The 26,791-nt window shown below is 43.0% G+C and overlaps 1 protein-coding gene and 1 long non-coding RNA gene across 5 annotated transcripts in view; one reads left to right on the top strand and one right to left on the bottom strand.

Annotated features, from left to right (window-relative positions):
• Window positions 1–26,791, bottom strand: part of FYN (FYN proto-oncogene, Src family tyrosine kinase) — a 214,327-nt gene that overhangs the window by 172,373 nt on the left and 15,163 nt on the right. For 2 of the 3 annotated variants that reach the window (XM_045499307.1, XM_045499314.1), the window contains exon 2: window positions 12,895–12,934. The exons of the other annotated variant lie outside the window; for it this stretch is intronic. The gene's annotated coding sequence lies outside the window, so the exon portion shown is untranslated. The remainder of the gene's footprint in view (window positions 1–12,894; window positions 12,935–26,791) is intronic. 3 annotated transcript variants of the gene reach the window in all.
• Window positions 3,484–15,349, top strand: LOC123608872. Of its 2 annotated transcripts, none has more exons than XR_006717485.1 (4): window positions 3,484–4,986; window positions 7,245–7,367; window positions 12,354–12,615; window positions 15,043–15,349. It is a non-coding gene; the product is annotated as an uncharacterized LOC123608872 (long non-coding RNA). The 2 variants fall into 2 exon arrangements; XR_006717484.1 differs by having other exon boundaries at window positions 7,248–7,367.

The following is a 26,791-nucleotide window of genomic DNA, read 5'->3' on the forward strand; positions in this document are numbered from 1 at the left end:
TGTGTATGCATATAATGGATGGACACACACACACACACACACACTTCTTTGTATGCATATATATATATATTCCTTTGTAGACATCATCATCATCATCATCATCATCATCATCATCATCATCATCATCATCCATGTTACTCTGAGCCCTGGACCCACCTTCCTTAGCGCCTCCTTCCTGGCATTCTGACCCTGTGTGGAGCCCTCAGCTCAGACCTTTGTCTTGGACTTGAGTGCTTTCTCTGTCCAACTCCAATTAAACATGACAACCACTGAAGACCCAACATGGTGTCCTTTATTCTCTATACAGACTCACATGGAGCATTCATCCAGGCCCACCATTGATGGTCAGGTAAACTCTGTGGTAATGCCTTGCTCAGAAGGTGGTGTCAATTGCACTGCAGGGGGACCTGAAACATCACTCAGAGTGCAATGGCTCTTTGCTCTGTTATAGCAAGGAGTTCAAGGCAGTTCTAGCAGCGCTCGCCTGGATCTCCTACACCTGACCCAACCACAGGGTGTCTGTGTTCCTGGGAAGCTTATCAAGTTTCCCCCACTGCGTTGCTGCTAAGCAGCCCGACTTCCCCAAGCCACCCTTTCTTCCTTCCTCCAAAATAATTTCAATTCCACCCATCTCTCAGACACCCAGGCTCCCAACCTTAACAATAGTTCTGCATCTTCTTACCTCTTTTAAGGGTGGGCTCTGAGATTACTTTTCTGCTCTAACTGCAGTTAGAAGACCTCCTCAGGAGCCCCTGATCTTGGTACCATGGCCTTAATTTAGACAAAATAAGAATTCTTACTGAATTTATTCTACTTAAGTAATGTTTAAGCTACAAGTTTTACCTATTTCCTACTCAAAAATCAAAACTGATAAATTATTTCAAAAGCAATTGAATTTGGCAAACAGTTGTTTTTGTTTATAACACTGGTTTTTCTCCCTTATTTAAGTAGACTACTTGTGGAAAAAATACCTAAATTTTAACCACTGTCCAAGAGATCTGAGTTTAGGAGACTTGATTTTCTTCAGAAATGTTTCATACCATCTGTACTGTAACATAAAAAAAAAAAGTCTCCATTTTCACTTTAATGGGACAATTTTCATTTGATCACAGAAAACATGCTAGGTGAGGAATGAATATGAAAAAAAATCACAAGAAAAGTCAGGAAAGGTTGGTTTATGCAAAGAGGTGCTGGGATACCATGAAGCAAACCCTACCCTCAGCCCATGAGGGTCACGACACTATGATACAGTCAGGAGGCCGAGCTCCATGGATGTCTCAACAGCAGATGCTGAATTCAGCAATAAACATTGGAACTGAAACACAGGTCTGAACTTCCAAGCCAGCAAAGGGGATTCCAAAGTGAAAGGTAACAACCTGACTCAGATCTGATTGTGGGAAAAGAGAAACAAAAAAAAAAAAAGAGGCCCTTTGGAGAAAAGCATCAGAGTTGGCACAAGTCCATCAATTTGGGCAAAGAGAGCTTTCAATAATCATGGAGCCAGGAGATACAGTGATATAAGAGAAAACACAAAACTCTGTCATTCGCCACTCGAATTTGAATACAGATACAGCAATGGATACTTATGGGTTAAAGCATCAGATAAAATACCGGCTGCCTAAATTTACACACAAACAAGCCAATGGCATGCAGTGATTTGGGCTTTTGCCCCCAAAAGAAAATATAAAACAACTTCTACATTCCAACAAAGAGCAAGTGATTTAAAAAAATTTTTAATGTTTATATATTTTTGAGAGAGACAGACAGAGCATGAGCAGGGGAGGGGCAGAGAGAGAGGGTTTTTTAAAAAAATTTTTTAATGTTCAAAGAGCAAGTGATTTTATTTTATTTTATTTTAATTTTTTAATTTTTATATATTTTTAAATATATGAAATTTATTGTCAAATTGGTTTCCATACAACACCCAGTGCTCATCCCAAAAGATGCCCTCTTCAATACCCATCACCTACCCTCCCCTCGCTCCCAAAAGAGCAAGTGATTTTAATCATGCTCTGTGGTATTTACCCAAAGGAGCTGAAAACTTACGTCTATGCAAAAACCTCTACACAGATGTTTATAGAGTGTCTTTATTCATAATTGCCAAAATTTAGAAGCAGCCAAAATGTTCTACAGGAGATGAATGGATAAATAAACTGTGGTATATCCAGACAATAGAATATTATTCAGTGTTAAAAAGACATGAGCTACCAAGCCATGAAAAGACATGGAGAGAATTTAAATGCATATAACTAAGTGAAAGAAGTCAATCTGAAAAGGCTACATAGTGTAGGATTCCAAATACATGACATTCTGTAAAAGCCCAACCACAGACACAGTAAATAAAGATCACTGGTTGCCAGAAGTTAGGGGCAAGGGAAGGATGGACAAGCAGAGCACAGAGGATTGTTAAGGAAGTGAAAATACTCAGTCTAATGGTGACTACACATGATTGTACATTTATCCAAGCCCATAGAGCATATAACACCAAGAGTGAACCCTAATGTAAACTATGGACTTGGGGGTGATAATGATGTGTCTATGTAGGTTTATCAACTATAACAACTGTACCACTCTGGTGGGGATGTTGACAGTAGGGGACACTGTGCATGTGTGGGGGCAGGCGTATACGGGAAATCTCTGGGCTTTCCCTTCAATTTTACTGTGAACTGCTCAAAAAAGTAAAGCCTATTAAAAAAAAAAAACCTGAAAAAACAAAAAACAAAAAACAAAACAACAACAACAACAACAAAAAAAAAAAACAAGTGCTTTTTCCTGTCTTGATACCTCTTACCCTGTTGGCTCTGAAATTGTTTCTGAAGCTTTTTCCTTCGAAAAACATTACACAACGTCTTGTTGTTTCATTTACTACCTAGAAAACATGGAAGCCTAGCTATATTTTCCTCTAAGCCACTGTAAAAATAGAAGAAAGAAGTTACGGGGCACCTGGGTGGCTCAGTCAGTTAAGCGGCCAACTTTGGCGCAGGTCATGATCTCACGGTTCATGAGTTCGAGCCCCACGTCAGGCTCTGTGCTGACAGTTGGGGGCCTGGAACCTGCTTCGGATTCTGTGTCTCCTTCTCTCTCTCTGCCCCTCCCCTGCTTGTGCTCTGTCTCTCTCTCTCTCAAAAATAAATAAACATTTAAAAAAAATTTTTTTAAGTTACATGATTGGCTAGTAGCCAATATTTATTAATACCAAATATGAGAAAATACAGTAAATATTATGGTAACTGTCAAAAGTCTTTTTGTTCTTCCAATTCATGGGTCATACATGAAAAACAGCACTCCTGACATTTTGTCAGTGAGGCCTCTCCCATCCCTAAAACTTCACTGTGGATCACCGTGAGGACTTCCAAACTTTGTGAGTAGGTTTCACAAGTTATTTCGTGTTCAATACCTGAGGGCTGTTCAAACTTTTCCCAATGATCAAATTTACTTTTTTGCAATAAGCATCACCCTGATGCACCTCTCTGGTAAAGGAAACAATGTTTTTCTCCCTTATTTAATAACTGTATAATAGGCAAAGTTTTTTAAACTACTGCTTCCCATACCACCCGTTTAGGACTACTTTTCAGAACATTCCTCCAAAGATCAACAAAATCATCTCCCCAACACGCACGCATACACACACACACACACACACACACACACAGGTCCCATCTGTTTTAAATTACTGTGGCACTAAGTCTTGATGAAGAGCAGTAGAAAAAATAATGTCTTGGAAAGAAATGGGGCTTCCCTGGACCATTCTTCTAGCCCAAGTCTCTGCCCCATGTCACACCTGGAAGTGACCCGATCCTTGGCCGGTACTGCCCGAAAGAAAGAGGGGACGACAAAAAGACGTTGCTCACTCCCATCTGGGAACCTCCTGTGTCACCCTCCCTGCGCCCCGCGGCCCCCCTCAGACACTCACCAACTGTTGCACCTCTTCCCTCGACCATCTGCCTCCTGCGCAGCCAGCATCACACGGCTCTTCGGTGGCACAGCAGGACTTACTCAGGCCCCTGAGGCCCACACACTCTTTCCACTACATCATGCTGCCTCGTGACTGACCCTGAAACCACCTCACTTGGTCTTGGCAGTCTTATGTGGAAGGACTATGCAAATAGATGAATTGTTGTCTCACCCCCTTCTTCTGTTAACACAAACGATCCACAGAGCATCCCACTTCCCTTCCCTCACTTTACACGCGGACTACACTCAGTCGTGGTATGTTTCACAACTTAATGAACACCCCTACATCTTCCAAGAAGCAGCCTTATGCACCCGACAGCGGGGCCTGCTCTTCGCAGACCACATGATCGGCAAAGGAGGCCTCTTTAGTAGAGGCTAACCCTAGAAACAAACATTAGGGCTCCACATCTGAATTCGGGCTTCTGGTCTCACCTCAAGAATCACCCACGGGCTAACACCCACAAGCGTGTTACGGAAAGCGGGGCTCAGGACTGACACCCGCTGACATCAGTGAGAACAAGCGGGGACCTCCGCCCTCAAAGCTGTGAATAACCAAGCACCCTACCAACTCTCCCTTCCTGAGGCACTGCCCTATCTCAGGGCATTTTCACAGGACTGTCAGAGTAGATCATAGACACAGAGTACCTGGATGTCAGCAAAGCATCTGACAGTCAGTCATTCAAAGCATAGCTGAGTGAGAAGGGAAACTCTGGGCCAAGTGACAGTTCAGTTTGAGGGCCTCAGAGGTAACTGAGCAACCACACCCAGGGGTGCTAACATCACAGAAGAGCAACACTGGCTTGGAGGGAGGTCCTTGCACAGTGGGGCTTTGTAGGTTTATCCCTGGTAACGTTTTCATCAAGATGTGCTTAAGGGGATCACAAATAATTCATGGCTGAGGGGACAATTAATGAGAGGAATGAACAGAGATTTGAAAACATTTCAACAGGCTGGAATACTGCCAAAACTGACCAAAACAACCACCAAAAAAGAACGCAAAGAATTAACAGAGATAAAGCCCTACTTTTAATGGTAAAAAATCATTTGTGCATATATAGGAGGGTGTCATCGCCTGCCCTACACCCTCTAATCTGCTTAGCTGGGACGACTCAGCCCTATTCCCAAGTTCTGCCATGGGCCCCTGACCCCAGGCTCTGAGTGGGTGAAGCTCCAGGCCTCAGATACACATCAGTCCTGTGACTCTTGACTTCAGACCGGGGGCTTCCTTTTACTCTCTGGTCTCAAGTTCCTGTCTTGGGCCCTCCCCTGTTTTGGCAGTGGACTCTAACTCGTCTTTCTGGACTCAACTCTTTTCATCAGCTTCCTGGCTGAAGTCTCATCCCTGTACACCAGTGCTCCTATCTACCCCTTGGCCTGCTCAGCTGGCCAGTTCCTCTGCCAGACATCTGTCCATCTAGACTGCCACCGATGGAAGACTTTCTCCAGTTTTATGCCTCACCTAACTGTCTACGTCCTAAGTGCCACCTGTTTGCTGCTGGTCACATCTCCATGAGCATGCCCCAGCCTGTGGATGTATCTGTTCTGTGAATCCCTATCTGGAATCTACTCGGGGTCCCAAGCTGATCCCATACCGCTACTGATAGAAACTTGGCTCTTCTATCTGGTAGGGGCAAAAGGTAGAGGTTGGAAGCAATTCGTATTTTAAAGTCTTAAGGATTTTTGTTGAACCCACGTTCAGTGCAAGCTGGAAGTGCAACAGAGTGGAGATGTGACCTTGATTCGCCTAAGGGTAACACATAATGATGCAGAAAACACGTGCATCTCACAAGATCCAACAGTCAGGGGTACAGTCCTTACCCTATGCTGGGCAAGTTACCTCGGAAGTACTGTTCGTGTCTGAGAGCTGTGTTCTCAGAGAGACAATGATACAAAGGGGATACCTCCAGGGGGGTGTAACCAGAACGACGGGATTTCTGACATTAAGTAATGTGAGTACTTGTAAGAACCAGGGCTGCTGGCCGAGAAAAGGGGGATTTGCAGGGATGGAGTTCTCAGGTGCTTCGAGCTGCCACATGAAGGATGGCTGAGGGGCTTATATGGCGAGACAGCTTGGGGTCAGCAGCGGAAGAGGTGGACTGAAGCAGTAAGTGCTGGTCCCATCTCCGCTCCTGACTTGAGTGACCCTGTATCTTGGGCCTCAGTCTCCCCCTAAGACTGGAAGGCTATGATTTTGAAGGCTCCTCCCTGCTCTCAGAGCCCATGATTCTTCATCCTTACATCAACCCCAATCTGAGAAAGATGATAGGCATGGCTTTGCCTGTTCTGAGGCCTGGGAGACCAGATGGGCTCTTAGGTCTCCTGAGGGGCCCCTTCTAGGAAAATCAACCCCACTGAAATAATGTGTGGAACCAGTGGTAATAAGCTTTATGTTTCAGGAAATGAAAAATGTAGAAATTGTCAAAGAGAAGACAGAGGCAGAAAAATGTCCACTTCTCCTCCCCAAGACATTCACTTCCCAATCCCTGCAATCTGTGACTGTCCCCTCACACAGCATGATAGAGTATGATAAAGTTAAGGATCCTGGGAGGAGCAGTTTATCCTGGATTATCCAGTGAATTCTAAAAGCCATCACAGGCATCCTTACAAGTGGGATGCATGGGAAGTGTGACACAGACACACACAGAAGAAGACAATTTGAAGGCAGAGGCAGAGACTGGAGTGATGTGGCCCCAAGTCAAGGGAATGCCTGTAGACACCAGGAGCTGAAAGAGGCAAGCAGTGGGGTTCCTCCAAAGCGTCTGGAGAGGATGCACCCCTGATACCCCAATAGTGGACTCTGACTCCTAAAATCATGACAGAATAAGTCTGTGGTTTTAAGCCATCAAGTTTGGGGTCACCTGCTACGGCAGCCACAGCAAACTAATACTAAGGTTTTCTGCTTGAACTTTTGTTGTAGCCCAGTGTGGGCAGTAATAACCTTCTTTAGGGGCAAAGCTTGAATTTTTATGTATTTTTGATGGCCTATTCCATACTATCTCAAAACAGGTGCAGCTCTGCTTTTAAAAGTGTTTAGGGGCAGTGACAAAGGTATCTTCTAAGCCATTCTTTACACATATTTTACTAATAATGTCTCCTTCACAGGAGACTGCAGCAGACAGTATGTCTATGCAAAAGGCAGACAACCAAATGATTCCAGCCTCTACCCGGCAGGCCTGGCTGCAGGGCAAGAGATTATGCAGCCCCTCGAGGCTACAGAAGAAAGCCTACAGAGTTGGGGGGGGGGGGGCGGTCTTGCTTCTCCATTGTAATGCGGGCTGCTTTTCTCCCAGCAGTGTCCGGCTCCCCCCTTGCAGATGATGAACGCTACTAAGATGAGGACAAGAAAATGAACCCCAGCCTAGGGACAGGCCACAGAGTGAGTGTCCTGCAGGCCTTCCTCGGACTGCCATCCCGTAAGTCACTCTCAGGCTGTCACCCCACAGGCATCACCTGGTGGGACCAGCTCAGGTTTAAAGAGGCGGTTCCCCTTTAAGTTTCTAATTTCTTTTTGATCAAAACATCGTTACTATTTTTAAAACCACACATAAGGGTGAAAGTCCTTTAAATTTAGAGAAGAGAAAATGAAAGATGCGTATGAAATTACCAGTTAAATTACACGAGGCTGGTGATGATTCATTTGTCTTCTGCTCTTTTGGGCTTCAGTACAAGAGAACATCCACTGTGGAGTGGAAACAGAAGGGTGCTCCAGGTCTGAGTGCCACTTGTGGATCCTGTCACTTCTCGATGTGAGTCTTTGGGCAAATCACATCACTTCTGTTGAGCTGCATTTCCCTCACATGTAAAACAGGGCAACTGAGGAAGAGAACATGTGGCCTAGGACACTGGTGAGCCCCCGGGCGTTTATTCATGTTCAAGGGACAAATGAATTATGTGTTCTGCATCCAAGGCTAGACAATTCAACCCTAATGTTTGAACTCTTTCCTTGAATCACAACATAAATTTTTTTATCTGTAGCTCTCCCAATGGTCATCACTGCCTGCCTGAGTTCATAATGTCTAGCAAGAAGGATCTTTTGTGATCTTGGAAATTCAAATTGGCAGAGGGCGTGTTGTTTCTCCTACAGCGGCAGTTTTACAAGCCAGAGATTTATATAAAAGAAAGTTGGTCAGTTATCATGGGTGATGCATAACAACTGCTTTTGGCACACGACTAAAACTGTTTGCTCTTCAACCTAAAAGAGAACTCTGTGCAAGTTCCTCCCTCCCAAACAACCCCCTCCCTCGCACCCAAGCCATTCCCTTTTCCTGATCCCTGGTCACCCCCAGCCTTTCCTTGGGCATAGAGAGGCTGGTCTTTCTCCATGCCCAATCTCCTCCAAGAGAATGGGTAAATCTGTATGGAGGCTGGGGCAAGGCGTGGCTATGGGAGCCAACTGGGCATCCCATAGGCCCTGGGGCTGGCAACCCTAAGAGTGTGGATCAGAGAAGGCCAAAGAGGGGGAGGGTCCCATCTGTACACCTGGGCTGCCCTCTCCAGTCCCCACACCCACTTAAGGAGCCCTCCCACTCCATTCAGGAAGCAATGGCTTCTACAGAGGGCAGGAAGTTCTCTTGATGGCTGTTCTTCCCTCTTCCCCTTTACTCTTTCTGCCTCCTTATCGAAAATGTGCACAGTGAGACGCTACACCCTGACGCCTCCCCCATACGCATACGTTCTCCCTGAAGACAAATCCTCATGCCTTCCCAGCGACCAGCATTCTCAAGCCTTGGGACTCCCCATGCAAGCACAGCTGACCTGTTGGCTCCTGGAAGTCCTATTCCTCTTACTAAAGAAAAATCTTGTATTAATTAATCTTTCCACTTTTCTCAACCAGCTATGTAGGAATTGCATACACATGGCTTTAAAGCTTGGTTCCAGATGCAGTCTCAAATTTTGAACCCTCAATTGTTTAGAATCACTTTGGGTTTTTTTTTTTTTTTTTTTACAAAAACTATTAGCTCCACAATAAGAACCTAGGATATTGTTATGACTTCTCTTGGGACTTATTAAAACAAAAGAAATATTGAAAAATGGAGCAACTTCTATGTACATTCTACATTTACAGATAAACACATTTCAAGGAATTCACTGGGGAGAAGGAAATGTTCTAAAGCATTCTACTTTCTTTTCTTTTGCATGACAATTTTTACTTGGGGAGGCCACTCTATCAAACAGACAGCAGTATTTGTCGCCATATTTGTGGCCCGAAGGCAGTTATCTAAACCCTGCAAACAGCGGAATAGCAATACAGGAATTCTTGGTCTCACTGAAACTACAGAAAGGACGGGTCTCTCTCAAGGCAAGTACCAAATACCTTCAACTGTGCAGAACAAAGGCCATGCAGGAAATGTGGAAATCAAACCTCTCTCCTTAGCCCTTTGAAAGTCATTAGGAGCAAAGTGGATGTTATTTTAATCAAAGCCATTTAAATCATGATTTAAATTACCAAAAAAGATAAGCCAATTTAATCAGTTTTTCTTTTTAAAAAGTACATTTTTGTCCTTCTGACATAACCTGATTACACATTCTTTAAAATTCAGTTGAGTATGGGTTTTACTTTTAGAAGATAAACTGTATATATTTAAATCAGTGATTTATGTAAACCAAACTTGGAAGTGCATCCCTTAATAATTCAAGAAGATTCTCTGCAAAAACAAAAACAAAAACAGTATTACTGGTTCCCTTGTGCTCTTAATGCTCCTCCCTCTTTTATCTTTTGACTGTCTTTGCTTGCACGGAGACTTCATTCTTAAGAACTATCTATTCAATTGTCTGCTTGAGACTTTGTATTTTTGAAGAGAAAGCCAAGGAAGTCTTATCTCCATATAATGCTATTAACAAGCATGGTTTCCAAGATAAAACCTAGAGATGGAGAAGAGAAACATGATTTCTGGAATGCACAGATTTTTTTCCTCTGCCACTTACCAAAGTGGCTTTCAAGGACTCTTACTACCCCCTAATTTGGTTACGTGTCATTCATTCATGCCTGTAGTCAACCTTTTAAGAGGGCATTCTAGAAACCAGGCATTAGGTTTGGCACATGGAAGGATTCAGACCTGACAGAACTTACAGTTCAATAGGAACACAGATACCAGACAGTTGTTGCACAAATAACTATACAACAATAGCTATGAAGAAGTACACGGTAGCAGGGCAACCCCATCTAGAATGGGAGGGATTGTCATGGAAGACTCCTCTAGAAGGTAACAATGCTTTTTTGTTACTCACAAGACTTCTTAAAAACGGGTCACACAAATATACTGTCTCAAATAGTATCACTTCCAAGGTAAGGTAGGGTATGAGAAAAAGAAGCTCTGGAAACAGATATGATTAGGACCCTTACTATTACCATGGTGCCTCAAGCAACTCATGGTAAGGGATATGGCTGCCTCACAAGAGTGCTGTAATGGTCAAGTGTGATGCATAGAAAGCACTCGGTATGTAGTAAATGCTCAATAAACCATAGATCATAATAATTACAGACTTCATGTTGATTTAGCTTTGAGCTTTGACACATCAAGATAAAGTATATTTTCCATTCATGGTTCTATCTTCACAAAAATGTTCAACTGAAAGAGAAAACTCAAAAATACATTTAGAAAAAAAACACACCATGACTTCTGTAATTTTTCTTTCTTGGGTTGGCCAGCAGATATCACTTAATTATACAATGGAGGTACACTCTATTCTAGATTCTTCTTGGCAGATACATAAACACAAGCAAAAAGAACAGTTTATACATCTGTGCTCAGCAGCCTTCTATCAGCATTAGAAAAAATTCTGGAATTGGAACTTTTGAATTAGAACTTTTAAAACAGTGAACTCCCCTAGGGTGGTTACGTGTTTTCCAGGTCATTAGCTACATGACCGAGAGGGTACAACAGGCAGAGTCCTCTGCATGCAGCTCAAATTCACGCAGTCCAAGAAGCATTTCCCACCTCACTTTTAGCTTCTCTCATTCTGAATTCCAGCAGTACTTACAAACACCCAACTCACACGGCAGGGTCCATCACACTGCTCACTCCTTCATCAGATGCTCACTGCTGCCAGTGTTGTGCTTGAGGGTACATTCAACAGACAAGGCTGTGCCTTCAAGGAGCTCCCAACCCCCGGTGGGCCTTATTAAGCATCCTTCAGACTCGTGGCTAACAGCCCTTTATCCTTTTTGGTACAAAGCCCAAGTCAGAAAACAAGTATGTGTGGTTTGTGTTTTTAAGTTAAAAAATGAAGAATTTTACTTGATCCTGGAAAAGGGACCATGTTACTAATGAGAAAAATGAGGCTCACATAGGAGAGAAGATTTGCCTAAGGTCTTAGACCAAGTGAACAGCAGAGCCAAAGGGAGAACCTAATTCATACCACTCGGGACTTCCCACCCCATTTACTGAGCCCTCTTGTCTGCCTGGCATTGGGATGTACTGAGAACAGAATTAACAGACCCACCTCCTCCATTCGCTGGCCCTCCGGGATTCACCTCCGCTTGAGTGGCACAAGGCAGGGCAAGCCCTAAAACCTGGAACAGCTCCAGGCATCTCTTAAACTGTCCCCCAGGGTTCTGGCTATTATAGCTGGTCTGCACCACACCACCCTGAGGTGGCTCCTGGTACCCAAAGGCTCTGTGGCCCAGGAGGGCCACAGTGCTGACCCCCCACCCCACTTATGGAGTGTCTTTGCCAGCCCCTGGCTTCCACAGCCAAAACGCAAGCACACCAGGATTTCAAGAAGGCTCCCCTCCAATCTAGCCCTGAGTAGAGCCTTTCAATTTCCCTGAGTCACGTTGGTTTGTATGAGCTGAAAAGGCCACCACTGATCACAGGCCATTCTGTAGAAAGTAGGGGGCTATGCGGGTCAGAGGTCAGGGGTTGCTCATAATTGTTCTAGAATAAGGTTTCAGTCAGTATACTTCCTCAACTTAAAGGTACACTGACTGAATACAGAATGGCTCTAGTTCAGGGAGAAGAACCTGTCTTACACACAAATTTAAAACGAGAACCCCAAGTCATTCTTAGATGATGAAGTAGAGCCGCTGAATGGCCAGGGGATGGAAGAATGTAACGCAGACCTGCTGAAAAATTACACCCAAGGCAATGTGATTGGGTAGGGGAGATTAGGGCAGCAAAGGATCCCACGGGTAGCTAGTGAGGCCTGTTTAGGTCCAGCCTTTCTTGGAAACCCAAGGCCTCTGGGAGACGAGAGAAGTACAAGCAGAGAAGACTCAACCAGCGTTTACAGAAACAGAGTGCGCGGCTCCTTCACACATGCCCTTCATCAGGGAGCTTTTCTGGATGGCCTGGCCTCACTCTGCACTCCCAGAGCCAGAGCCCCTTCCACACAGTTGTATCACACTGTACAATAATTGCCTGTGTACTTGTCTGTCGAATTCATTTTTGTCTCAACAGATTCCAGCATGGTGTCTAACACCCAGTGGGCATCAAAAAAATGGTAAGTGAATGAAAGAATGACCTGTGACACAGTGACTGTAATTCGAAGGTACAACTAGGGCAGAGGAAAGTAGCAGTCATCTCAGAGGGGAGAAAAACCAAAACCGGATGGACTGAAGGGGACCTTTCTAAACCAGGCTGAAGACAGAGTGCCACCCACCCCTCAGCAGCCCCTGAAGGCTCATCAGCCACAGGACACCTGTTCCATCCTATTTCTAGGGTAAGGAGGTACATCTTCTAGCTAAAACACATGTTCCCGTAATTATCAAAATTGAGTGTTACAACCAAGAGAAGGGAGAAAATAGTAGATTCACCTAAGTGAGGCAAGACTTTCTATTTCACATACCAGCTCGCTCCATCTCCAGCTCAACCTCTCTTAGAAACCTACAGACTCAAGAGTCACAATCGCCAGTTCAGAGTCACCGAGTCTAGGGTCCCAATGGGACACGCTTTCTAACGCACAAGGCATGTGCTCTCAGTGCAAGACTTGTCAACTTACTTTTTCCACGTCTAGATCAGCATCCTGCTTCTTCAAAAAACTGTAGAAGAAAAAAAAATAGACATCAAAAGAGAACGGAGCGCTCTTTTCCTATAAACCTCCCACAAAGTACCACCATAGAATTTCCATTTGCTGCAGACAATCAATTTGCCCACAACTTTTCTCTCGTTCACACAATTGTTGCTATGTCACAGTTGCCACAAACACCTGCCTGCAACTGCAAAGACCTGGCCCTGTACCATCAAAGGAAGCCAACATGAGATTTTCGCTTTCTGAAGCCAGGAAAGATACAGATGGAGGTCTTACACACACACACACACACACACACACACACACGCACGCACGCACGCACGCACGCACCTTCTTTCCAGTGCCTATAGGTCATCCATAGTTGGGAAACATTAAAAAAAAGAGTCTTCCAAGATCTTGTTCAGCTCACCTCTTGGCTTAAATCTTCCCTTAGCCCCCAACCCACATGTGCCCCACTTCCTGTCTGACTGTGGGTGGGCCTCACTGTCAAAACAGCCTTCTTAGGATGGCCCCTCTTTCCCATCAGCTGGAGTTCCCCTCTCTGGGAGATGTGCCAACCCAGCAGCCTGCACCGACTTGTCCACGGAACTTAGGCCCCAGGAATACCTTAGAACCTTGTGCCAACCCCTGGCAAAGTAGAGTGCTGATTCTGTGGCACCCCTGCCCACTTCACATTAATCTTGAAAGTGCCAGGAGCGGGATGGCACCTTTCCAGTTTGCTCATGCACTCTGCCTGTAACCTGCCAATATTACGGTTCCTCGCTTATTATTTGCAATTTTAGCTGTTGGAAAAAAGCTTCAGTTTTCATATGATGATAAAGAAGCAAAATGGTTGGATGGAATTACGTTGACAACAATATGTTAGGGCAGAAAGTAAAAGGTTTGAGGAATGTGAATAAAAAGGCAGCAACAATTTTTCCTCTCTTAGTAGAGACTCACACTTTTTGTCATTATGATTCTTAGCATCCTGGTCCATGGTTTAAAAGACTGCCATCATAAATTACTATCCCCATCAAAACCACCCCTCCCCCCAACACACACAAAAGAATTTTTGCAAAGAATGCATAATTAACAGTAACATCTTTGTTTTGTTTAATCAAAGATGACTCAGAATGAAGGAAAGAAAAAATGACCATGGGGAAGAGCATGAGAAACTCATATATTGTCTTCCGCAGATGGGTATTCAAATCATGAACTGACTGCAGACATGCAGGAGAACCAGCACGAGGTTGTGGGGAGAGAATGTGCTAATGAGCATGCCACTACAGCCCGGACCTTAGCAACCCACATCACCCCATCTCTTCCTTGCTTCTGACACGCTGTCCTGTCCTAAGCAAGGAGATGTCATGAGTCAATATGTGCCTTTCTCCTGGCTAACCCACTAGGGATGCAGACACTGCTGAGCTGTAAAAAATGGGAATCCCCATTGTCTAAAAATGTTAACTAGCCTCCTTATCACCAGCAAAGAGTAATTCAGAATCAGGAGTACTTTTCACCAAAGGGAACAGATATACAGTGGAAGTCTGACTTCCATTCTTGAACACTTCCCCAAAGAAGTTTGGGAAGGCTGTCATTCTGATTTACAGAACGGAATTTTTCTGTTTGCAAGGTGGAAGGTTCCTTCATCCACCACAGAAAAAGAAACACCTGCAGAATCACTACCCTTTCCCAAAGTAGTAAGGAAACTTAACCTCTCTCATGCACACAGCATGAGTGCAACCACATGAGATACCCCGTTCAACGGCAAGCTCTTCCAGAATGAGCCTTAGTGGGGCACCTGGGTAGCTCAGTTAAACGTCCGACTCTCGGCTCAGGTCATGATCTCATGATTCGAGTTCGAGCCCCACGTTGGGCTCTGCACAGACAGCACAGAGCCTGTTTGGAATTCTCTCTCCCTCTCTCCTGCCCCTACCCCACTCATACTTTCTGTCTCTAAATAAACAAATAAACATAAAAAAATTAAAAAAAAAAAAAATGAGCCTGAGCGCCATGACTCTTTAGCAACTGGTAGGTAGCAAAAGGAAAACTGAAAACCTGTTTGGAGCTGCTAGCTAACTACTGCAAAAGGAATGTTATCCATCCATACATATATGCAGCTTCATCCAATTTCTTTTTCAGGCTTACAAAACAGATGGAGTTAATTAACAAAGACAATACATATATGCATCATCCTGCAGCCATAAACCAGAAGGATGTCACAGCTTTAACTTCAAAGCCTCCCAGCAAGCACAGCCTGAGATATTTTTAGGCATCAGCTCCATTGTTTCAAAGAGGATATGGTTTGGTGAAATAAAATTGCCAAAAAGTAAAATTCACAGGACAACCTTGCTAGGTTGAAGACTGGCATTTGTTTTTAAAACCAGTTATGTCTGTCTTAAAGGGTGTGCTTCTGCAAAGCTGAGAATAAATTTTGTCATCAAATGTTTAAGTGAAACAGAAGTACCTTTTATTTAAATGTCTTACATAAAAAAGTCATTCTTTAAAAATTGACCGATTATTCTATTTTATCTTTATTCTAAATATAAATTTTTGGAATATTCAAGTTTTAAATTTTCAAAGCTTAAGGCAAAAGAGACCTTCCTCCTCCCCTGTGTGTGTGTGTGTGTGTGTCTGCGTATAGACCGATATACGTATATAGTTATACAGACATTATCAATAGTTGACTTTGTATTCAATCGTGGGTTTGTGGCCATTAGGGCATTTTCCATGCTTTTATTCTTCCTGCTGAAGCAGTGCTAATGTTTTGTTTGAGAAACATGACTGAAGTGACCCAGATTCCCAAGCGGAAAAGGCTGATCCATGAATGTTGCAAATGTGTGACCGCCTGCAGGAATGAAAGCCAAAGCATGAGACCTTGGCCAAAAATGAACTACTCCCAACTATTTAGATCAGATCAAATCCTCTATCTTTGGGAGAATACACAGAGACCTTCGTTTTTAGACGAAAGTCTAAAACTAAAACTGAGAAGGCTTTGACTTTGAGTTCTCTTGATGCAGCCATCCCTGTAGCCCCCCAACTCCCTGCTCTCCCATTTCCAAATGCCCAGGGGACGTCCCCCCTGGTACCCACCACAGGGACCTTACAACCAGACAGTGCAGGCACAAGAATAAACAGAACCAAAGGGGGTGTCAGCCACATGTTCAGAGAATGGCAAGAGGCTTAGTAGTCCTACAGGGCAGAGAGGGACTTACGAGTGTGGAGGTAGGCTGGTGGGAGAAAGGTGGGAAACTGAGGCAGAGGCCAGCTAAGAAGTCAGCCTGTGAGAGGCATACTCCTGCACTTACCAGTGTATTTTCTACACGCCTCTATCCCAGGAAGGGGGAGGAAAACAGATACAGCCCCCAGCATCTTCCTGGCACAGGACTAAGCACCGTCATTCTGATCTCACCAACTCTGCTGGGTAAGTATAGTTTTCTCCTAATTAGCTGTCAGGGCCCAGGACAAAATCACCTTTTCACTCCTGTTTTCCTCTGGTCCCGCTTCCGTGCAGAACTAGATTTCCTTTCCTCTGTGTTCTTACAGCACCTTACACAGTTCCTGCGTCCTGGTCTTCCCTGCTCCAGAGCAGTGCTCAGCCCAACAGGGGTTTCAGCTCTGCTGATGGAGGGGTGAAGGGTGAAGAGAGCCGGTGACAGAGTGACTGATGAAGAACTGACCAATAGAGCTGACTCAAGCTGTACGTAGGGTAGGGGTGTGTGTTGGGGGGAGGGCTGGAGGACAGAAATGCAGGGTGTGCCCACATACCGCACATGCCACATAGATAACCAGAAGCTGACCTTTCTTTCAATTTCATCCTGTGTCTTTAGCTATAAATAAGTGACAAAGATCCAATCTGGAGATTCTGCTATTATTTTTAATATTAGCCAGTGTTTCCTTTCCACTTAAAAAGTGTGACTGAGAAACTGACGCTCAATATGTTAGAGTCAAAACCACAACTCCTGTGTGAAGAAGGAGACTTGAGGGATATGACAAATCCAAGACTTAAATCATGGTTCTGGGTTTTGTCTGATTATTTCAAGAAAAGGAAGATTGAGAGAGAAATGAAATCTACTTTTCTCTTGCCACAGAATCTTCTCTATTTCCAATTCAACCCTTCTTACTACTTGCAAAAGATTTAAAATATTCATCGACCTGCCAAAAAACATCTGCATGCTACTCGACACATCTATTCACATCTGAATGCCTTCTTTCTGCTCCAACGATCATTGCTGTATTCAGTCAAACTAAAGTGAGAACCTCAGAACTGTACGTGGTGTGATGTCAGTGGCACCGAGGATAAAATGGCCATTTGACAGCAACTTCCATATCAAGTGTGTCGACAGGGGCACTGCTCCTTTGGTTATTAACTTAGGATCCAAGGCACAAAAAAGACCAGGCAGGGCCAGACTCTGCCACAATTCCAAAGAAAGCTAAGACGCACACAGAGCGTACACAGAAGCTCCTCAATGTTCCCCGGTGAAGGGGCGGCCCCTGGCTCCCTGCCTGCAGCCTGGGAACAGGCCCACTCTCTCAGTGGGCTTCCTGAGGCCTTCACAGCTGCACACAGACACGCAGTGCAGTGTTTGGGACCATCTACGCTCAAGGTCACCACAATCTTCTGTGTGCCCAACAGCTGGGGCAGGCCCCGGAGACAGGAGCCAGCTCAGACAAGGCCCTTTGTTGTGGGGTATTCCTCATTGCCTGGTTTCCCCAGGAAAAATGTATTTTCCTTTAGCCATTCACTCTGGCCCTACCTCATTCTCCTGAGTCCTTCTCCACACATGAACCTTTTAACAAGGTTAAAAGCTAACCTCCCATCTTACCTCCCTCCTACCCTGGTAAAGGCACAATGACACAATGGTGTCCATGTGCACAATGGTTAAGAGCAGATGGCCTTGACAATGTTGGTGACAGGTCAAGACTCCTGAAGAGTTTAAAGGAAAGGGTCTAGCCTGGGAGAGGACAGTAAAGGTGGCTGGGGATCGCCTTTGGGTATCCTATGCTAGGAAGATGTACTTTGTCGTATAATCTCATTCTTATTTCTTTTATACAAACATTGATTTACTTCACTGAAAAGGTAATATACGCTCAATGAAAAATCTGGAAAATCTGGAACCCCTGTTATGATGTTGGAACTTTCCCCTTCTGGCCAGTATTTCTATGCTTATGTAAATGTTAACCGCTACTACAGCACCTCCAACTTGCATGTCACAACTGACGGCACATACAACTTATTTTGCATACAGGCAAACAGTGGGGGGCAGGGTACCCTCAATATGAACAATGTACCTAGTAAAATTAATTGCAGGATCTATTTCAAGTAGTAAGGCACAAAAGGGAGGCTACATCACCTAAGGATGCTTCTCACCACGGACCTATGAATTACTCTCTAAAACACAGAATTTTGGTCCATAGCCAGGGAGGAAGTGGTTGGATTCAGTTTTGTTTTGTCTTTTTTTTTTTTTTTTAGTCTTTCAATGTTTATTTTTGAGAGAGAGAGAGACGGAACATGAGCAGGGAAGGAGCAGAGAGAAATAGAGACACAGAATCCAAAGCAGGCTCCAGCTCTGAGCTGTCAGCACAGAGCCCGATGTGGGGCGTGAACCCACAAGCTGCAAGATCATGACCTGAGCCAAAGTCGGACGCTCAACCAACTGAGCTACTCAGGCGTCTGGGTTGGATCCAGTTCTATCTCTAGCTCTGTTATTTATTTGTTCTGTGACTGGGTGGGGGCAGGGGTGCAGGAAGGGTGACATTAAATAACCCATGGGGCCAGGCAGGTAAAACAAATGAATGAAGCAGGTGAGGTGGGGCTTGGGTGAGCTGAAGAGCCCTGAGGCCGCTGTCATGAGAGAACACAGGCTTGGTTTTGTCAGACCTTCCAATTTTTTTCAAAAGAAACAGGGAATCTCAGTTTTTATACAAAAATGCCCCATTTAAAAATGTTCATTTAATTTTTAAAATGCCTCATGTGGCCTAATGAAACATAATAAACAAGGGTATAATCCGGCCCATAGACTGGTTTGCTATCTGTTTAAGTCATAAGATCCAGCCCTTGGTTTCTCTTAATATTAAATAGGAAATTGGCCGCTATCCACCCCTTGGGGTTATTTAAGAGCATGGGGGAGGGGGATTATTATCACGTAACAAAATAATCCAAGCCCATTCAGATGCACAAAGCAGAGTAACATGATCCCTTGGTTTTATGTAATGTTAATAGATGTGGCTTCATTTTTTTGTAGAATTATTTGAAATGTATAATTATACATGTTAGCTTCCAAACAAACAAAACAGGTAATTGTAATAGCCTTGGAGGACGAGGGTGTGACCAACTCGATCAAGCAGTGGGGTGGAAGTCTGAGGGGAATGGCTTTGATTTTTTTTAAACAAACACTGTGTAGAGACAGGTGGTGTAGACAACCCTCTCAAGAAACACTGCACTAAAGGGCAGCACAGCAACGAGGTGGTCTCTACGTGAGAATGCAAGGTGAAAATAACTTAATCTTAAAAATGGATGAAATCACAAATGTGGTGACAGAATGAGCATCATGTTAGAATAAACAAACAAACAAACAAAAAAACCCCAAATACCAACTAAGGCAATTATGTCAGCAAAATACTAGACAGTATTGGGTGCAGTAAAAATTTTATTATTAAGAGTGAAGAAGTTAAGATCTAGTTACGCTGGTTTTCTTAAACAAGAAGTCAGGGAGGGGGGAAGATCTTTACTACAACACACATTGCCCCACATTTTACACTGTGCCATTTCTGTATTTGTCCTTTTTAGCCTACTTCTAGCAGTCTCTCTTTGCTAAAATACATTAGTTGCCATGGAAACAATGTCATAGTGTGTAAAACCACTCACTGTCCTTGGAAAGGCATTCATGATAAAAACTGAACAGTAGCATGTTTTAAAAAGCGATCCCATAGACAGCAGTTGTGTAAGAACACCACAAGATCTCAAAATTGTGACTTCGAGGTATTCCTCCACCACCATCATATGGTCCGGTTTCCTCCAAGTCAACCAGTGAAGCACCTTTCCTCCTCTTGTACACCAAGAGTAATTACAACAAAATCTCCCATCTAATGTTGGTGAAAACAATAGATTCCCTATGAGGCACGCTCACTTCTCTCGATGGGGTGGGGCTGGGAAACTGTAGAATCAGAAGGTTTGTAGGCATGATAACACCTCTGCTAATGGATTTAGTCCTGTGATACCTGCTGCTGTCCAATTTTGTTTTAAGAGAGGGAAATAATACTTAGGACATAGAGATTTACACTTGCTTTTCCCTATTGTCACAGATTAGCAAGACACTCTTTCTTTTTTCCTTTCATCAACACAAAGTAGACCATATTTATTTCTCTGAGATAATACACTGAGCAGCTTTCATGTGCCATGTTGGCAAAGGAAACAGGCAAGATATGGGTCCCCTGGAAGCTGAAAATCTGGTGGAGCCAACTGGGCAAGGGTGGGAGCATAAAAGGCCTCCTGGGCATTGGTGAAGAGCCGGATTTTATTCTAACTGCAAATAGGAAGATAATTGAGTGGTGTTCCCCAGCAACATGATCTCACATAGATTTTTAAAAGCTCACTCAGCTATGTGGGAAGTGGGATTGGAAGTCAACAGTAGAGGAGCGCAGGGCAGTAACGTTATCAGAATCGTCCCAACGAAAGAGGGCAATACAAAGCAGATGGAGAAATGTGATCTCTAATTAGGGTGACTTTACACCTTGGCTCCTCTGTGAAAATGCTAGATGACATCTACTGTCCTGGGCACTCGTCAGATTAAACATTTGTGTAAATGATTCATTTTTAAGCCAAGTATTATTATTATTAGTTGCATCAAAATGTACCAAGATTGGATTTGCATTTCCATCTTCTGCCATAGATAGACTTGCCTGCCAGTGGGTGAGATAATCTCAAGGTGAAGAGAATTTTCTGAAAGGTGACCAATGACAATCCATCTCTTTTCCTGTCCTTTTCCTATCTTGGCCTAAGTAAACACCTCCCTCCCAAGGAAAATAGACAGGATGCTCACCAATAAAATAAAGAACACTTGGACATGAGCAGCTCAGGGCAGCTAACTCCTCCCAGTCTCAGAGGGCAGTGCCCCTGGCAGACGCTGGATGCAGTACTGTGAGCCATGCTGCAGCTAGAGTTGCACAAGACACCCATCACAAGGGTCAGTGAGAAACAGAAGATTACAGGTTAGGTGTACATGAAATATATTCAGGACATGGCCCTTCTCAAGAATGGTGTAAATGCTTTCATTACAGTGTTCTTGTCATTTATCGATGGCTATTCTAATTCACTTCGTAATGTGCCTTTTGGCGATAATGAAAACAAAAAGGAAAAAATGGCAAATTTAGTGAAAAATTAAGTACTGTATTTCTATTTTTCGAGAAAGCTGATGATGGAATGTTAACGCATACAAACTGCTGGTTAATATTCATTATCCACCATGGGAGCCATAGTGATATCATTCACTCCATAAACCACAGCCACAAATCTTCAGAAGCACAGATCAGCAACTACTTCAAATGTTAATCACTTTTGTAATAAGGTTGTGTCCGAGGATGACAATCTAACACATGCTGCTATAGAAGGTTCACTAACATAGCACTCTAGGAAGTATGACTTTTCTTTTAGATCAAATGCTTGCTATTCTAAGTTGATTCTGCTTATTTCTGAGTAAATAAGTACATATATGAAAAGCAAAGTGATAGCTTTTAATGTGTTGGCTTCATTAGCAAAAGAAAAGAAATTTAACAGTTAAATGATTCCAGTTTTAGGTAGTATTAACCAGAGGTTTAAGTAGAAAAAATCAATTCCAATAGTGGTTTGATTTTTTTTTTTTCCATCTATTTCCTGAGATCAAATAAAACTTGTGGAAGTTCATTCTGTCACAGGTGAACATCTCCTGTGACTGTGAATGCCACTGTAAATTGTAAAAAGTTTAACATGAGAGGGGAGCCTGGGTGACTCAGTCGGTTAAGCATCTGACTCTTGATTTCAGCTCAGGTCATGATTTCATTTCATGATTTCAGGTCATGGTCTCACGGTTCATGGATTCAAGCCCTGCATTGGGCTTTCTGCTGGCAGCAGAGACTGCTTGGGATTCTCTCTCTCTGCCCCTCCCATGCTCTTTCTCTCAAAAATGAATAAATAAAACTTAAAAAAAAAAAAAAGCTTAACATGAGAGAGGAAATTATTTGTTTTTGCAGTGAAATACACATACAAATTTTATAATGCTAAAGAAAAACTGCCCTTACTAAATCAAGAAACCTATGGAACAGAAAGTCACTTGGAATTGCGTATGCATATGCATAACTCATAAATGCATTCAAATAAGTGGCTATATCCTACCAAATGCAAAAAAAAAAAAAAAAAAAAACCAAAACTGTAGATGTAGAAATTGACAAATAATAGGAAAACATAACTACCAAATTTTTGTGACAAAGTGTTTTGTGAATATTATTAACATTTCAGCACAATAATATGTGCCTTTTACTTTGCCACCTGTCATCAGCAACCAAGTTTTGGAAAAAATGTTTGAGGGGCTCCTGGGTAGCTAAGTCAGTTAAGCGTCTGACTCTTGATTTTAGCTCAGGTCATGATCTCACATTTCGTAAGTTCGAGCCCCCTGAGCCTTGTGAGTTGGAGCTTGGGATTCTCTCTCTCCCTTTTCTCTCTGCTCCTCCCCTGCTCATGCTCGCTCGCTCTCTCTCTCTCTCAAAATAAATAAACTTTAACCAAAAAAAAGAAAAAAATGTTTGAGAAATGATTCTCTAAATCAACCTAGTTGTTGCATAATGGTATGATAGATGAATCCTGTAAAGTTTGGGTGCGTTCTGTTCCAAAACAGTTGGAAATCTTTCATTAAAGCAGTGAATGAAGCGCCAAAACACTTCAGTTCTTTAAAGCTTTTAGCCAATTGCAATTATTGAAAACAAGGCTTGCAAAAAGGAAGATGTTGAAATTTATCCCGACAAAGCAAAGGAGGGACTAAACACAGTGTCCAAGATTTAATTCTGAAATTGTATTATGATGTGTTGAAGGATCTCGACTTGAGGTGATGTTTTGATGGTGCTCCTAGTTTTAATTGGATACATTTATATTAGGAACCAGAATGGAGCGAAATTATGAAGATCTACAATTTGTGTCATCTAAATGTGACAAGACATTCAAAAGGACCACAGAGGAATTTATTTTCATGAGTTTTGTAAAAATATTTATTAACGATAAAAATCCTGAGGGTAAAAGACCTGTGAAAATATTTGGGCTAAAATATTAACACATTTCAACACGTAAAAAGTTAGCCCGAGGAAAGCCTCCATTTAGCAGAATTTGCTCTGAGCTCATGTGCATCGGTAGAAAGAACTATTTTCTCTGCGAAAAAAATATTTTGATATATACCATGAATGCCAACTGATGACAGTAACAATTTCACATAGTGACTATAAGACACAACTTTGAAGACGACTAGAGGCAAGTCTATGAGAACATTTAAAACAGTTCATTCTTCATAAAAAATATGTGACATGGGTATTAGAGACATATAGCTAGAAACTGATTAGAGTGAATGTACACCCCAAATAATTATGGTCATATGTTCTTTTTAATGCTTACTCAGTATAAAAATGTTTTTTTCTTCTAATGTACATGGACATGTTTTTAAGTTTTAGAAATTTTATTTTTCCGATTTTGAATAGAACCATTTCAAAGGTCCAAACATGGAATCAGTTAATAAATCAACCTTTAAAAATTCTATAGTATTGATTATTTTAGTGACTCCTTTCCACAGTGTTATGATCCCACATCTCGAGTTCTCTTGGCTCCCACTGACAGATGAGGAAAAATATGAGATGCGTGTATATTTTGAGAAGATGTGCTCAAAGTGCCACCATAATTTTCTAGTAGAAAAGTATATAAGCAGCATCCTCAACACACCACCAAATACACACTTTTTAAAGCAAGACTAAAGATTTCCCTTCTCAAATTACTAGGAATTTCAAGAAACAGCAGGTTTTAAAACATCTTCTTAAATGTAGCATCATCCTTGTACGAATGTCAAGTTGGGATGAGACGTAATTAAAAAGAGCTAACTGGTTTCTGCGCCCGCCCCCCTCCCCCCCCCCCATTTAGTGTTCTGGTAACTACTTATGAGTTATACTCGAAAATGAATCCCTCCGTATACTCATGCTTTATTTAGTACATGAGGACTGAATAAAAGTGAAGAGTTTCTCCCATGATAATCAGAGATTGAATACAATCTCTAGTATTCACCCTGATTCCTTTAAATTACGGAACTGAAGGATCACACCCAGTAAATCTTCTCTTCTAGTCTCCAGTATCACAGTAAATTGATTAAAGAAAGTCCTGAAATTCTAATAATTTCCACTGAAATGAGTCTCCCTGGCAACTGAAGTCCTCCCTTCCAGGGCACTCAGAAGAACTGCCACAAGCTAAAAACAGGAAGCCCAAATCCCCACTACATTTGGGAAAATCTGGTAGACAAGCCTGCTCCTTGAGAGGGCAGATCTTCCCACTTCTTGCCCAAAGTGAACCTAATACACGTATGCGAAGACATGATTTACTCAAAAGAAAAAGCATACTCTAAGAATACAAGCCAGTGAATATGCTGCCATCATTGTTACCATCATCATCATCATCAAGATAAAATACAGCTCAGATGCAATGTGGCAGGAGTGAAATTTACACCTATTACTCAGCTGTACACACACAAAAAATGTTACTTAAGGACACCTGGCTGGCTCAGTCACTGGAGCATGCAACTCTTGATCTCAGGGTCATGAGTTCCCACCCCATGTTGGGCCTAGATCTTCCTAAATAAATACTTTTTTTTTTATTTAAAAATTTTTTAACGTTTATTTATTATCGAGAGACAGAGCATGAGCATGGGAGGGGCAGACACAGAATCCGAAACAGGATCCAGGCTCTCAGCTGTCAGCACAGAGCCTGACACGGGGCTTGAACCCACCAACCGGGAGATCATGACCTGAGTCGAAGTCAGAAGCTCAACTGAGCCACCCAGGCACCCAATGAATAAATGCTTTTTAAAAATGTTACTTCATTTCTCCAGTGTTTAATTCAAATTGATCATGACCACTGCATTTCTGATGATAGTAACAAAAACAATCTTGCCACTTCAAGATAACTTAATCTCTTCAGATTTAAAATTCTTAGTTGCTTCAGGGCAATTAGTCAAATTAAACTTCTCTAAACTGCCTCTCAGGGCTGTGTTCTTTTCCCTTGCCCTTCTGCCCCCACCCCAGGTTAGCAGGATGGGGAGAGGACCTAGTCTAGGCACTGCCCTCCATGCCCTCACTGGCGTCCCTGGGATGTTTCATCCCTTTGTCTTTGGGTGTTGGCCTGATTCTGCTGATGTAACTGGTAAATTGAACCCAACCAGTCTCCAGGAGTGAGACTGCACAGTTCACTCTGTGCCGTCTTCATTCTGCCTCCCAGCTCCCTCTGCACCTCCACATGTGCCTGAGGGGGGCCTACAGGCCCGTGGGATCGCTCCTATGCCACATGCAGGCTTTGGGGAATTGAGAGGGCTTGCTTCTGCCTAAACACGCCCCCCTGTAGAGTACACTACAGGTAGTTTCCTTCCAGGGTTCCAGACCAAATGCAAGGTATGGGTGTTCTCTGCAAGCAGATTCTCCTCCACTCTCCTGAAGTGGGGGATCTCAGCCACCCATTCATTTAGCTCTAGTCTCCTCCTAATCTCTACAAGCTCCATGCTCCATCCCAGGAAGGTATTTCCTCCTTCCTGCATGGCTTACTACACAATATATACCAGGCCTTCTGAGATCTGCCTCCTTGGAATCCACAATCATTTTTCTTCTAACAAAGCCTGCCTCTTTTGAGTGAAGGCCTGGGCTAATTCTGGTCTCTGAAACATGCTTCGAGGGCTTGTTTTGAAAGTCAAAAGCTGAACAACGTCTTCTTTGTCCTAGACCATATTCTGTCCTCCCCCTGAAGTAATGGAATCCTTCGCCTCAATGGGGGAGATTCCCAGGGAAACAAGAATTAGAAGGAAAGTAAAGTAAATTGAATACTAGTTTAAGATTATCCCCCACTAAACAAGGTCATAATGTAAGGTTTCAGAGATCCCAGAACATTCACCCAGGATTTTTAAATTTTAATTAAAAAAAAAAATTTTGAAGTAAAGTCTACACCCAACATGCGGCTTAAACTGATGACCCTGAGGTCAAGAGTAGCATGCTCTGCTGCCTGAGCCAACCAGGCACTCCATTATCCAGGATTTTTTTTTTTTTTTTCAACGTTTATTTATTTTTGGGACAGAGAGGGAGAGAGAATGAATGGGGGAGGGGCAGAGAGAGAGGGAGACACAGAATCGGAAACAGGCTCCAGGCTCTGAGCCATCAGCCCAGAGCCTGACGCGGGGCTCGAACTCCCGGACCGCGAGACCGCGAAATCGTGACCTGGCTGAAGTCGGACGCTTAACCGACTGCGCCACCCAGGCGCCCCCAGGATTTTTTTTAAAAGTGCAACATACTGACATGCCATTCTTCTAGAAGACATCATTTACAGCCAACCCTTGAACAACATAGGTTTGAACTGCACAGGTCTACTTACACCTGGATTTTTCTGGATAAATACTGTACAGTACTGTAAATGTATTTTTTCTTGTGGTTGGTTTTAATATTTTCTCACTTTACTGTAAGAGTATGGTATATAATACATATAACATACAAAATATGTTAATCAGCTTTTGATGATCAATAAGGCTTCCAGTCAACAGATGGCAATTAACATTCAAGTTTTTGGTAATTCAAAAGTTATACATGGATTTTCGACAGCCCAAGGAGTCAGCACCCCTAACTTCTGTGTTGTTCA

The sequence above is a fragment of the Leopardus geoffroyi genome, chromosome B2 (assembly GCF_018350155.1).
Source record: "Leopardus geoffroyi isolate Oge1 chromosome B2, O.geoffroyi_Oge1_pat1.0, whole genome shotgun sequence".
Classification (NCBI taxonomy): Eukaryota; Metazoa; Chordata; class Mammalia; order Carnivora; family Felidae; genus Leopardus; species Leopardus geoffroyi.